General features: G+C 31.3%; 1 pseudogene; it reads left to right on the forward strand.

Moving 5' to 3' along the window:
- Positions 1-2,295: 2,295 nt before the first annotated feature.
- LOC143605367 (receptor-like protein 6) lies at positions 2,296-4,944 on the forward strand (annotated as a pseudogene).
- The last annotated feature ends 7,634 nt before the right edge of the window (positions 4,945-12,578 follow it).

The raw sequence follows: 12,578 nt of genomic DNA on the forward strand, positions 1-12,578 counted from the left end.
AGATTTTACAAGATACGGCCAACAAAAGAATGGTTGAAGAAAAAGTTAAGCCAAGAAGCGATTGAGAGGAAAAATTTTAAATCTTGACTGCTAAAACCGATCATCTTAAGGGGCCGAATTGTGGAAATAAAAAACCTGTAAAAAAATATGTTTAGTGATGTTTTTTTTAGTTTTATGTTTCGTAGTTTTTTATAATGTTTTTTCAATTATCATGAAATGTACTTTTGTTATTAAGGAATAGTTTTAAGTTTCAATAGTGGGTTACACTAGAGGATTTTTTTTTCCATGTTTATCATTTCTTATTAGCTGTAAAATGAATTCACATTTATTTTCATATATTTAAGGTCCTGCATTTGTGCTGTCTTTTAGATCTTAGGGGTTCTTAATCTTTATATGTAACTAACATTATTAGTATGTAATTTGAATGTCTAGCATTTCTTCTTTTAATTTATTTAATTTACAGGCAGCTTGTCTTCAAACAATAATATTCTTGCCCAATAACTATCACATACCTGGAGAAACAGGTGGGTCGGATCAGGCAGGGTAATGGGTTAGAGTGATTCCGGTCAAGACAAGACGTGTTGTTTTAAGAAAATGTCATTTTGGTTCTAAATTATGTTCAAGTGTTTTAGATACTGATCAGTTACAAAAGAACTAATAACAAACGATACCGATTGTAATGTTACGTTAAAATAAATTGTTTTCAAAGTTCGAATACGCCAGTCGTGTACTAGACGTTTAACAGAATCTCAAATAGGAATTAGGATAAGACTAACTTATTAATAAATAATAAACAAATTATTATTTAAAATCTCCTCCAAGCCACCCATGAGATTTACCGAACCGCCGTTAAATATCGTCTCGTTTAACATTTATGACCCGGACAGGTTTCTCGTCACCGGATTGCCCAAATTTGAGCAAAGCAATTCGTTTTATGATCCGAACCGGTTTTAGCCCACAATGATGTGTATGGGTAGAGAATTGCCAACTCAAATGCAAAATTAATACAAACATTAAAAAAATTGAAGTTACCAAATGGAATTCAAACTTGTTATTACTAGCTATACTTAAATTATAACCCAAACTCTAAAGAGCGCGAAAATATGTTGGTGGGAGTCGAACTCACCACTTTGTATTTAAAATGTTTGTTGCTTAACAACTCAACTAGGATAAATTGATGTTAGCATTCTCTTTTATTAATTGGTATAGTTTCACAACCTCGCATTTTGTTTTATCACCCGTGTATCACACTGGTTCTATCCTAGTAAATAATTAAGTTAATATATAAATAAATAATTAAAGATAAACAAAATTAAAAATTGAATATAAATATATATATATATATATATATATATATATATATATATATATATATATATATATATATATATATATATATAGTAATAACACACGAAAAAAAACTAGCATACAACTTATTTAAATAACTTTATTATGACACACTCTCTCAAAACTTTCGTTTAAAAAATTCAAAAAAATGATAAAACCAACAACACATTATTTTGGTCGTAATGTTCATGTAACCTTTAATATTAATAAAAAACATCTTAAATTTTGTGCCGGAAGAAAGAACTTCTTGCCTACTCTAAGTCTTAATTTTCAAAGAATTACGCTATAACAAACATAATGTGCAATTTACACTTTATCACCACAATTTTTTTTTATTCACACTATTTGCATAGTTAAGTTTATTTAAAACTACTTAGTTCTAATTCTTTAAAATAATTTAAAACCCAGTCAACTAAAATAACGTTACCGGCCGGTTAATGCTTGATAATAATGACACTCCATAAATATCATTGAACTTTTGTAGAGACCCAAAACCTTGGAGGCCCACTTGACTTATGACATTTAACTATAGAAGCATAATAAGTCATTATAGAACAGTGACTGAAACTTAAATGTTATATATCTATATACAAACTGGGGTGGGTGTGTATCTTCAATTCAAAAGAGAAAAGAAAGCCTTCTCTCCTCATGGCTTTCATGGTCTTGAAAACCTTCTACCTTGTATACTTATTATTCGTTCTCACACACACCGCATCGTTATTAAGCCATGACGAAGAATGCTCAGCTTTGTTTCGATTCAAGCAAACTATTTTTCAACCAAATTATGATGCTGGATTTAGAAAGATTAAAGGCAGCACATCAAATAATGATTCTGATTGTTGTTTGTTTGACGGTGTGGTTTGTAGCCAAAAGGGCCATGTGATCGGGATTGACTGGAGCGGAAGCTCTATCGGTGGAGTTATAAACTCTAGTAGCACCTTGTTCAAGCTTGTTCATCTTCACATGCTCAACCTCTCAATGAACAACTTTGTTGAATCTCAAATCCCATCGGAGATTGGTCATCTAAAGCAATTAACAAGCCTCGATCTTTCTTATTCTGGATTCATTGGCCAAATCCCAAATGAAACCTCACGGTTAATACAACTTTCTTGGTTAGATCTATCAGGGAATCAACTAAAGCTTCAAAGTCATGTTGGCCTTGAGTATTTGTTGCAAAACATGACTAGACTAGAGATCGTCCATCTTTCTGGGATTGACATTAGTTCCTCCGTACCTCGTTTCTTGGCCAATTTTTCTTCATTGAGGTCCATCGATCTTGGAGATTGTCAGCTTCAAGATGAATTTCCATCAGCAATATTTCACTTACCTAAGTTGAAATACCTTAGCATGAGAAACAATTCTGACCTCGCCGGTTCCTTGCCTGAATTTCATAACAATTCCTTACTTGAAAAATTAAATCTGTTTTCAACCGGTTTTGCTGGGATCATACCCGAATCCATGGGCAACATGAACAATCTGGAACGCTTGTCCCTTGAAAGATGTCATTTTTCAGGGGGTATTCCAGGTTCATTCTCTAACTTGACGCATTTAACTTACTTGTCTCTTTCTGAAAATGAGTTAACCGGACTAGTTCCTTCATTGGCAAGTCTTTTGGAGTTAAATGTTTTGGCACTTGATTATAATAGTTTAGAGATAGGACGCATGCGCGATTGGATTCACAAACTTAATAAGCTTATTGAACTAGATATAGATCTTATGAACATACATGGTGAAATGCTACCATATCTTGCAAATCTAACCAAACTTGGTATTGTCTCAATGGATGGAAATTTTATTTCTGGTCGTATCCCATCTTCATTTATGAACCTCACCCAACTAGCTGTGTTAGACCTAGGAAGAAATCAACTACAAGGACAAATTTCAAGCTCATTTTTCAATTTCAAAAGTCTTGAATATCTTAACATTGGTTACAACAATTTTAGCGGCATAGTGGGGCTAGACTCTTTTTTCGGACTCAACAAACTCGAAGTGTTAAGTTTAGATGGTATTAGTTTGTCAGACGTAACCGCAAACAACTACACCAATGGCACCCTACCAGAATTGACAGATCTAGGACTCTCATCATGCAACCTGAGGGAATTCCCTGCTTTTTTGCACTTCCAAACGAAATTAAAAAGCTTATTTCTTCACGAAAATGAGATTGGAGGTCTCGTACCAAACTGGATTTTGAATAATAACCAAGAAACCTTACAGTTTATTGGCCTTTCATACAACTTTATTGCCGGATTTCAGCTGCATTCTCGTTTTCTCCCATGGATCCGTTTGGAAGTATTTGATTTATCAAATAATCAACTACAAGGGCGACTTCCAATTCCTCCACAAACAATAATTGTTTATAGTGTCTCAAACAATAATCTGACAGGAGAACTACCGCCATTAATATGTGAACTGAAATCCCTTCAACTCCTAGATTTGTCTTCTAACACAATGACCGGAACCGTTCCTCCATGTCTAGGATACTTTAACAATTTGTTAATGGTTTTAAATCTGAAACAAAATAACTTCCAAGGACCAATGATGAATAAATGTAAGCATGGAAGCCTTTTGAAGACCATTGATGTGAGCGAAAATCGATTTACAGGTCAAGTGTCAAAATCTCTAGCTAGTTGTACCGATTTAGAGTTTCTCTCTCTTGCGGACAACTCTTTTGAAGATAATTTTCCACTTTGGTTGGGAGCGCTTCCGAATTTGCAAGTGCTTATTTTGAGGTCCAATAAATTTTATGGAGAAATTCAAGGTCCCTCGCCTATTAGCTCACAGTTTCTCAAGTTACGGATCATAGACATTTCCAGAAACAGTTTTAGTGGTCAGCTGCATGACAAGACATTCGGAACTTGGGATGCAATGAAATCTGTTTATGTTGGTAAATCATCTGCTATGGAATCCCAGATTCCTATCCATGATACCATAAATCATTTTAAGTTTCCATATTCAATGAAGTTAACAAACAAAGGTGTCAAGAGAGAATACTACAAAATTCTAAGCATATTCACAGCCATGGATCTCTCATGTAACAACTTTAAAGGGCCTATCCCACAATCACTCCAAGATCTTCATGGGCTAGAGTCTCTTAATCTTTCCAACAACCATTTTACAAGTCATATCTTGTCATCCTTGGGAAACCTAAGGTATATTGAATCTTTGGATCTTTCCAAAAATGAGCTTTCAGGACAAATCCCTCAACAGTTGTTGCAACTTGGCTTCCTGGCTATTCTGAATGTGACATTCAACCACCTTGAATGATCTATACCTCAAGGGAAACAGTTTAATACATTTGAGAACAATTCCTACTTGGGCAATCGCGGTTTGTGTGGAAAACCGTTATCCAAGGAATGTAACAATTCAAAGGTACCAACAGTACTTGCCACACCAACAAGTAGCGATGAGTATGAAACTCTCCTACCAAGTGACATAATTGATTGGATGGTTATATTAATGGGAGTCGGAAGTGGTTTGTTGATTGGAATTGTTATTGGGAACTTTGCGCATGGAAGGTATGGCGATTGGCTCCTTGAACGATTCGGGATGAGGAGGGACAGATGGGTAAGGCCAATAAGGAACACAAGGAGAAACTAAGGTATGCATTAGCACTTTATATATATAATTACTAGGTTAAATACCCGTGGATAAACTATATTAACAAAAGATCAAAACAATGTGAAATACTTGTACTAATTTGGTATTAGATGAATGAATATGAATATGTATTGCAACGTTGAATACAATAAAATTTTCATAAAATAAATAAAACAAAGAAAATTAGATGGTAAATTTTCATTAAACTCTAAAAATTTCTTCATATCCAAAATTTGTAGTTATCCTCTTCATTGAATATTAGAAGATTGACTCAATATCTAATTTTAATCTAAAAAGTGCGACATGAATCTTTAAAAACTTTCTTTGTGTATATAATGCTTAAAATTTATTTAATTAATTTTTCTTACTAATAGCACACGATTGTTACTAAAAACATAAATCATTTAGTACTAATATTAATTTGATATAGGGATTTATATTTTTAAAAAGAATAGTGTTTAAAAAAAAGATTGATACAACTCATACAAATACTTAAATAAACAATACACAAAGTTTAAATAAATATATTATGTTATAAAGCAATATAATTAGTATTTGTGTTTAACATTCAAAAAAATATATATAAGCAAAACACATATATTAAGCGTTTAAAACAATGCTAGTTCATAAAAACTGAATAAGTATTTTAAAACATAAAAAACATTATCTTATACATAAAAAACAGCTTCATTTTTTCAAAGCAACAAAACATTCCAAACAACATGAAACCATTATAGGTTTGGGATAGCAGCAACCGTTAGATATTTTGATCATATTTACATATATTTTTCCTGAAAGGTATTTATCTAGATTTGATGAATATGAGCATGTAACACCGCATGACCGACAATAAAAATTACTGTTAACATTTGTTTTTTTATGTGAAATAAACCAATTTTAATTAAAAAATATAGGATAGTAAGATTATATAAAAATTAGTTTCTAAACTTTTGAGCATGTTATTATTATTATTACTATTATTTTTGGAGTATAATAGAAGTTATACTTATAGTCGGAAAGTAAAAGATTTTAAAAATCACGAATGGTTTTTAAAATTAAAGTGTTAAGTGTAGTTTATAGTTTAAATTAAAAATTAGATTAAGTATAAAATTTAAAACATTCACTTTTTAATTTGAAATTATTAAGGCTATTATTTTGTATAAGTTATTAAATTGTAAGAAACAATAGAGTGTCATATTAAAATTTTAAAACAAATATTGTAAAAGAATATTATTAAGAAATATTTCTTTTTGTTAAAATTAAATATTATGAGAAAAAACATGTTACAATTTTGGTACTTTGATGTGATAAAGAGATAAGTTATAGAAGGTTTTAAATGATTTATTTTAATAAAATAATTATGAATTAAAGATAAAAAGATAGGTGTGACACTTGCAAAATATTAGACCAATTAACGGATATGTGGTTGAACAATCATTTTTATTTATTATAATAGGAGATATGCATTTCTTTGTAATTTTATATACATATCTATCTATCTATAATATATATAAACGAAAACCCAAAAATCCTATGTGTCGCGATGTGGTCGCTCCCTCTTTTAATGGAAGCCATCAGATTTCTTAATTTTTAAATGCAGGCCTCTCATTGACTTAACCCGAATTCATGGGTACGAGTCTTACCAAAATCAGATAGCTCTTAAACGGGTTATAACATCTCATTAAATTAAAACTTAATCTTACCAATTATTTGATATGAAATTCTACAAAATAGGAATATACTAAAATTTAATATCCAATTTAAAAAGAAAAATATATTATTTGTAATTAATAAACAATTTTATAGTAAAAAACATAAGCGGGTCATGAGTCACCAAATCCAGATAGCTTTTAAAGGGTTATAACATATCATTTATTTATGAAACCCTTTCATCATCAAACCTAAGTATATTATTAACTTTTTTACAATAAAGAAAATTAAAATCCAAAAAATAAATATTATAAAACAAAAAATGTAAAACAACCATTCTCTCAAGCTATCAGATTACTTTATTTGTAAATGAAGGCTTCTCACGCATTTGATCTGAATTAACGGGTAAAAGTCTCACCAAACCCAGATAGCTCTTAAACGGGTTATAACATCTCATTATATTAAAAAATAATCTCATCAAATATTTGATATGAAAATCTTATAAAATAGGAATATACTAAAAATTAATATCCTATTTTATTTAAAAAAAGATATTATTTATAGTCAGAAACAATTTTATAATAAAGAAAATAAACAGGTAATGGGTATCACCAAACCCAGATAGCTTTTAAACCAGATTATAACATATCATTTATTTGTGAAACCATTTCATCATCAAAACTCAAGTATATTAATTATTAACTTTATTACAATAAATAAAATTAAAATCCAAATATACATATATAAATATTAAAAACGAATAATGTAAAACAACTCTCGTAATACGGGGATAAAATCTAGTGCTTATATATAACAATGATGTATCTGTCTACAAATTATTAATGAAACTTGTGTGCTATTAATCTAAATTGTTTATATATTCCGGTTCAAATGGTGATCATTTTACTTTCAGCACTTGGCTGGTCTTATAGCAGCATAATTCGCATATACGTCGTTATTCTTCAATTTGTTTTTAGTTTATTTAATGACATAGATCTTTACCAGGAACCCAGTTTGGCTGATTCAGAACCTGGTCATGAGCCATAACTCGATATGGATGCATAGCCTTACGGATTAAGCTGAAAAGTTGGGATACTGTTGAATGAGTTTAAATTATGAAACTTTATTTGCCTCGTATGTCTAATTAATTTCTTTAAGCTTTTGGCTACAAGATAACTAAGTATTCACGACTGCACCTTCGGTCACCAAATGTAGTTGCGACTTAATATGTGGTGGCATAAATCTACGCCAATAACTTTATTTGCGACTGATTTGCAACGGGCAATTATTTTGCAACTAATATAGCGACTAGACGTTCGGTTACAAAAATTGTAGAACTTTATTAAAAAAAAACTAGTATGTCAAGTATGTAGAATCAAAAGGAAGGAGGTATAATAGCATTCACGTCTTATCCCCCATTTTTTTATGAGAAGGTTTTTATAATGTAAGGAGTAGTTTATGATGTTATGAATAGATGAAAGAGAATATGTAGTGATTTAAGTTACAGTTCACCTTTTTTATTTATATTTACTCAACGGACTCCAATATCTGGAAGGGTATTATGATTTCTAGCAGGTAAATGCATATCCACCTTCAAGATAATAGATGCAACTACAACTCCTAATGTTTTCATGTTGTTATTCCTGTACAGACACAAAACAAGTCTTTACAAAATCAAAAAAACCTAAAAAAAAATTGAGTTTAAGAAAGAATTGACGGATTAATTACTTCTTCACCATCGAACTCAAGCAGATATGTGATTAGACGTTGTATCCACAACTCACTAACCGTGATGACACCATCTGTATGTGTGTAACTCATAATAAAATGTTGCTTCATGATAATCTCTAAAGATAGTGTTATTCAAACCATTGACAAGAATAAATACAAAGTGCAGGCTACAATTTAGGAGCAATTATCTTTATACAACAATGATATTAACTAGGCTACAAATTCCAAATTACAAACATTTGAATGCATAATTTACTGTGGGGAACCTGGAACCGATATGAAGTATAGACAAAAAAGTTCACAAAGGGGTTTTAATATCAAACCCATCACTACAAGAATTTGACCCTGTAGAGACAACACTATAACGACCACAAATGTTATCGCTATATATTAACATGTAGCAACGATATAGCGTTGGTATAAAGATATCGTAGTTTTTAACCAGTCCAGCCCTATAGCGACGACATGTAGTCGCTACAAGTTAAATTATTTCCTTTTTGAATTTTTTAAATTATAGAATAATAGATAATCGTAAAATAAAACTTATTTTTTACTAGTTAAACTTTGTAGCGACGACAAATCATCGCTACGAGTTAAATTATATGCTTTTGATTTTTTTTAATTATAAAAAATAGGATTTTTGACCAGTCAAACCCTTTAGCGAAAACTATGTCGTCGGTACAAGTCAAATTATTTATTTATTTAAATTATAGAATAACAAATAATAAACATTAAAAAGATTTTTGACCAGTCAAACCCTATAGCAACGACTATGTTGTCGCTACAAGTTAAATTATTTGTTTTTTCATTTTTTTTTAAATTATAGAATAACAAATAATAAAAAAACACAAAAAGATTTTTGACTAGTTAGACCCTATAGCGACAACATGCCGTTTAAATGATTATTTTAAATTGGTTACATGTGGCGTGGATTGAGGCTAGGATTAGAAATTATGAGCAAGCAAGAGTTCTATATATTCCCCATATTTAGGCCTGTAAACGAACCGAACGTTCGGTGAACTATTCGTGAACTGTTAAGCGGGAAGTTCGTTTATGTTCGTTTATTTAATAAACGAACGAACATGAACAAAAAATTTGTGTTCGTTTAATTAAAAGAACGAACGTGAACACATGTTCAGTTCGTTCATTTATTTTCATGAATGTTCGTTTATGTTCGTTTATGTATATTTATTTATGTTTGTTTATGTATTAATAGAAAATAATTAAATATTATCTGGATGGGTCATCTACTTAAAGGTTTTATATTTCTTAATTTGTTTTCATTTAAGTTCCTTTATATTTGTGTTCATTTACATTTGTTCATACATGTTCGTTTATCTTTGTTCAGTTATGTTCGTTTAGATTTTAAACAACGAACACAAATGTCAATTTTTAAATAAACGAGTAAACATAAATATTTGTTCGATTAAGTGCCTGTGTTCTTTTAAAGTAAAATGAATGGACACGAACATGTCCTTGTTCGTGTTCATTCGATTCGTTTACAGGCTTTCATTATTCACATTGATGAATACGTCGGTCTCAATCTCTAGGCTCTGCCGATTTTAATTGTCTTCGTTTATGTTCGTGAACCGTTCGTGAACACATTAATTTCCTTAATGAACTAGCACGAACAAAAAATCTCGTTCGGTAAGTGTTTGTGAACACATTATTTTCTTAATGAACGAACATGAACAAGGCCTTGTTCGTGTTCGTTCGGTTCGTTTACACCCCTGCCCATATTTACTATTTTCAAGCTAGCATGAATGCATAGTATAAACGCAACTTTAAATCATATTTGAATATAATGCGGGTTATGGTAATGTGATACGAACATAGCCTTAGGAGTTTTATCTGAGTTATTTGATTGTGGGGATTTACACCCTTAATAGTAGGGGTGTGGGACAAGTTTGTAAACTGATTTATACTTGCTGTCTGCACCCAGGCTAGCCTACTTGCGGGTGTTGTTTCGGGGCCTTAATCAATTTATTTTTGTATGAATTTTGGTCAGATGTTACTTAATATCATAATTGAGTTTATTTAATTTTTATAGATTTTTCTGAATTTGTTTGTGGTGGTTTTGTGAATTGTTTATTAATAAAATAAGGATTTTCAGCACCCAGGTCAGCCCACTTGAGAGTGCCGTTTCGGGATCTTAATCATTTTATTTTGACACGGTTTTTAGTAAGAAGATAGTTAACATCATAAGTTATTTTATGGAATTTTTGTAGAATTTTCTGAAATGGTTTGATATGAGTTTATGCGTATTCCGTTAATAAAATTGTGATTTTCAGCAAAGTGTATTAGTGTCATAATCGATCAAAGTATATACGTGACTAACCAAATGATAACGGGTCATGCGGGTGGATATATAATCTTTTACTTTTATATAGTATGTTATGTTTCATAAAGAAATTATATATGCGTATGAGATGTAGGGAATAAAAGGTGACGATAAAGTATATCAAATTTTCACCCCGTTTAATGGTTTTTTTGTGTCTTGGGTCAGATTAGGCCTGCTTTATGTATCTCACAAGATCTGTGTCTCAGGTAATTACCTTTACTTCCTTCCGACCCCTATGTATCTCACAAGATCGGTGTCTCAGGTAATTACCTTTCGCTTCCCGCCTGTAGATTCCGTTCAATTTGCTTCTATTGGGCGGGGCATCTAGCACATGTAGTTTTCATGATGGTTTATGAATTACATTTAAGACAATAGAACACCTCACCTCGGGTCATGAATGATTTTTACTAAGGAAGTGGTGTTTGACCATCCTAAATAAACTTGTTCCGCTTTTTGATTTGCAGTTTCATAAATTATTAAAAAAGAATAGTCTTTTAAACCATAAAAGAGAACTTGAGGTTTAGAAATAGAGCACTAATTAAACCGAGTTTGAGATATACAAAACAGTATGAATCAAACCGACTTCAAGCTTGAGTTACAGTTGCAAGCTAGTAGTTCTAATTTTTGACAGCTTACATATGCATTCTTTTGGTGGTTACTGTTGCATGGGCACGGGAATTGTATTGAAAGCGTTGACATGTCACATCGCAAGGAAACCACGGGATGGGTAAATGATGAGGCACGATCGGACTTTGTAAGTAAATAACTTTCATCAAACATAATTTGGTATGCTCTTATTTATGTGGGTGAAATTGACCCGATCTCACTTTAAAACACTAAAAGTTGGAAATTTAAATCTTTTAAAGTGAGTTCGGGCTATTTTGACTAATTTAAACTAAAAATTGGATATATTGTGTTGGGCTCGGGTCATCTGACTAATTTAAAGTAAAAGATTGATATATTAAGTATATTAAAGTTGGTTCGGGTCATTTGACTCATTCACCTTTTAGATTAGATTCTAGTTCCACATTAAACGACTCAAAATATGCAACTTTTAAATTGGTTAAAATGACGTAAACTCATCTCAATAGACTAGAAGTTAGTATTCATTTATAGTATTGTTGCTTTAGAGTCGATATCTTGAAATTTGGGAATTGTTATCGTTGATTATTTATAGTTTTATCATGTTGGTTATCGATTTTACAACGGCTATGCTGTTGAAATTTTGTAAATAATTTAGCATACGTTAATTGTGTTTTTTAATGTAGGAAAAGATCCAAAATGAGGCACAGAAAATGCAAGGCGAGTCCGATGACTCATCACCAATTGATTATATTGAGGTCATGAAACGTGCCATAGGAGAATACAACAAGACATGGAGCGACAGTTTCAACAACGAATGAAGCAACAACTTGAACAAATTCGTAAAGACTTTGAGAGAAAATATCGAGGTGGTAAGCATCGTGATGATTGTGTTGGTGATAGTAGTGGTGATAAAGATAGTTTAACTGCCTTGTTTACTTTTTATTGGTTTGTAGTTCGACTAATTCGGGATAGTTTGGTTTGTAATGTACTATTAACATGTGATATTTTGGTTTGTAATACACTATTAACATTGTGATATTTTGGTTTCTAATTTGGTTCGAAATGTTTCAGCATGTTTTTGTTTGATTATTGGAGTTTTAAGGTTTAAATAGCTGGAAATAAATTTTTAGAAAAAATAAAACATAAAAAAAGGTGGACTTATAGCGACGACTTATTGTTTCCACAAGATTTTATCTGTAGCGACGACATATTGTTTTCACATACTTTTATCTATAGCAACGACATGTTGTCTCCACAAGCTTGTAGCTATGGAGACAACATGTTGTCTCTACAAGCTTTTACTTATAACGATGACAAGTCGTTGCTA

This window comes from Bidens hawaiensis, unplaced genomic scaffold, assembly GCF_021521415.1.
Source record: "Bidens hawaiensis isolate Kalapana, Puna unplaced genomic scaffold, B.hawaiensis_p1.1 tig00069174_1, whole genome shotgun sequence".
Lineage (NCBI taxonomy): Eukaryota > Viridiplantae > Streptophyta > Magnoliopsida > Asterales > Asteraceae > Bidens > Bidens hawaiensis.